This window comes from Labeo rohita, chromosome 12 (assembly GCF_022985175.1).
Source record: "Labeo rohita strain BAU-BD-2019 chromosome 12, IGBB_LRoh.1.0, whole genome shotgun sequence".
Lineage (NCBI taxonomy): Eukaryota > Metazoa > Chordata > Actinopteri > Cypriniformes > Cyprinidae > Labeo > Labeo rohita.
This window is the reverse complement of record NC_066880.1, coordinates 5,592,867-5,596,019: the sequence shown is the minus strand read 5'-3', so window position 1 is coordinate 5,596,019 and position 3,153 is coordinate 5,592,867. Positions and strand designations below refer to the sequence as shown.

Below are 3,153 nucleotides of genomic sequence, written 5' to 3'. Positions count from 1 at the left end.
TCTGTTGACTTAGTAATTTAATGACTAACACAAAGTCAGTTACTGAATCAGAGTTTTTGAAAGAATCGGTTGACTGAACGAATCAATGACTCACTTATAAAGACAGTCATTTGTTTAATTCCTAAATGAATCTGTGTTTTTAAACAAGTCAGTTTACTGAATGATTCAGTGACTCACTTATAAGGACATTCACTTCTGAATTTCTGAATGAATCTGTGTTTTTAATGAACTGACTGACTGAACAATTCAGTGGCTCACTTATATAGACTACACATTTTGGGCCAGATTTACTAACAGCTTGCGACAGCACAAAAAGCCTTTTGGCATCAAAATCATACTGTCAGGTTTTACTAAGATGCGCAATGATGAATTATCGCTGAAAAGGCGTGGACGGGCGTGTACCTGACTTTATTGAATATGCATTTGTACACTCTTAACCCGGATTTTGTCTAAACCAAAAAATGTAAGCAGTCATTACGTATTCTTTATTGTTTTTTTAAAAAAAGTTGTCACTGCTAAAAAATAGTAGTTGTTTGCACTATTTAGACAAATAATTGACTACACTGATCAAGTTAAGAAGACATCACTCAGTATGTTACGTTTTTGAAAAGGGGGAGGGGCTTTTTGAAGCAGGTCGTGTGAACAGAGCTGCTTCACTGAAGAGACGCGCCAACGGTTAATCTTTGAAAACAACGTGAATCGGTGAGTTTATAAAGAGTATTATCTGCAGATATCTTTCTGAAAAAAAGTGCTAACCCAAAATATGGACCGATGTTAAACTCTAAAAAGATGACAAAGTGTTAATGTGCAGATAGACGCTTTTTTTCTGTCGGTTCATGGTTTAGATATAACGTTAACTTTTAATTCAGCTATTTTTTGTCATTTCATATATCGTAACATTATCCAGAGTGTTTTTGTATGCTCACAGTTTAGCTGCAGCTTGTTTATTTCGTTAACTTAGTTATTTTTTTCTGCTGGTTCGCACTCATGCATGTAACGTTAAGAGTCCATGCATGTAATTTACACGTGCTTTCCATGTGGCTAATGCTAGCGTGTGTATTTTTTTATTTTAAACTAATTGGGAAAAAATGCTACTTTAAGTTTTGCATTAGTGATTTTTTATATAGCTGTTAACTTATCGAAACTTGGAATATACAAGATCATTACTTGGTGCCTAACTTTTACAGTGGAATTTTATCTGCAACTTTTTCTAAACTTTTTCTAAAAGTTTACTTATGCTCTGTTTTCACAGGTCCATGTGAGAAGATGCAGTGGAAGTGTAAGTTTTGTGAATTTATATGTGACAAAGTATCAGAGTATCTAATGCTCATCAAGGCTATATTTACTTAATCAAAAATACAGAAAAAAAAGTGTTTTTACAATTTAATTTTTATTTTATTTTAATATACTATAAAATATAATTTATTTCTGTGATGCAAAGCTTAATTTTCATCAGCTGTTACTCCAGTCTTAAGTGTCACATGATCTTTCAGAAAACATTCTAAATTTATTATGCGAATTATCAATGTTGAACAGTTGTTCCGTCAACTATTTTTGTGGAACCTGTGATTAATTTTTTCAGGATTCTTTGTTCAATAACAAGGTTTAAAAAAAAAAAAAAGTTTTGAATAAATAAAAAGTTTGGGGTCAGTATATTTTTACTTTTTTTTTTTTTTTTTTGAAAATTAATACTTTTATTCACCAAGAATGTGTTCACTTAATAAAAAGTGATAGCACAAATTTACATTGTTGGACAAGATTTATATTTTGAATAAATGCAGTTTTTTTTTTTTTTTTACCTTGTTATTGAACAAAGAATCCTGAAAAAAATAATCACAGGTTCCACAAAAATAGTTGACGGAGCAAGTGTTCAACATTGATAAATCACATAATAAATTTATCATATTAGAATGACTTCTGAAAGATCATGTGACACTTAAGACTAGAGTAACAGCTGAGGAAAATTCACCACAGATATTAATTACATTTATAGTATATTAAAATTAAAAAAATATTAAATTGTAAAAACATTTTGCAATATTACTGTTTTTTTCTGTATTTTTGATCAAGTAAATATAAGCATTAATTAATAAAAGCATTACAAGTCTTACTGATCCCAAACTTTTGACCGTGTGAGTGATATTTATTTTTTTTTTTTTTTTTTTTTTTAAACTAACCCTTTTAATGAAGTGTTGAAAAAGCAGTCATAACCAATTCATACATTAGACTATTTGTTTAACATAATTAATAGTTATTTAATGACTAATGTCTTGAATGTGTTCTGTTGTTAGGACTCTGCTGATGATCATGTGTTCCAAGACCTTGACCTTGGAATCCTCCTTGTTGAGCGTGAAGGTGCTGTGTCTCCGTCCTCTCTGCATCTCAATCCAGCCTCATTTAAGATTGTCATCGAGGGAGAAGTTGTGATGAAAAGCATTAAAGACTTGCCAAAGGCTATGTGCCTTCTCTTTGGACTTACATATGCACTTCATCTAAGCTACCCCAAACCAATGAAGAACACATTTCAGTTCATCCAGCAGGTACTTCTAATGTTGGGCCACACTGACTTGAAGCCCAGGTTACAGACATTAAAGAACCAGCTTGCAATTTAATTTTGACAGGAGTGGCTGTTTACTGTTCTTGATGTGCACAATTAATCTCTGAGGTGATTCTCTTGTTCCAAATATCCTGTCATTGCTGTAAGTTAAATTAAACCAGTTAAATTGAAAGAGGTTAAAAGAGAAAGAGTTTAAAAGAGAAAATAAAGAGTTAAATTGTACCAGTTTTCTGTGGTAAAAATGTTTAAAATTCACAGGAGTCATCTTTGTTTCAAAGAGTTGACTCAAGTTTTAATGCTTATCTAGTTTCAATGCATGTTTAGTCATTCAGAGGGATATGGCATATTGTTGAATACTATGTGTTCATGTTACTGTAAGCAATCTGTACAGTTGTTGACTAGCAAATAAGAATTGTATGTCAAAAAAATGTTACTTGTCTTTTGTATGACAAGTTCATACATGGAGGAATACACTGTACTGCTTGTTTTTATGAGCAATAAAAACATTGGAATGCGGTTAGTTTATTTCTTTAACTAGTATTATTTCTTAATTTTAAGGCATTATGTAATATATCATTTATCAATAGAATTAATAT

The 3,153-nt window shown here is 31.1% G+C and overlaps 1 long non-coding RNA gene across 1 annotated transcript; it reads left to right on the top strand.

Annotated features, from left to right (window-relative positions):
* Window positions 1-469: 469 nt before the first annotated feature.
* On the top strand, window positions 470-2,801 carry LOC127174276 (uncharacterized). The gene is made up of 3 exons (XR_007828863.1): window positions 470-702; window positions 1,253-1,279; window positions 2,292-2,801. It is a non-coding gene; the product is annotated as an uncharacterized LOC127174276 (long non-coding RNA).
* Window positions 2,802-3,153: the final 352 nt, after the last annotated feature.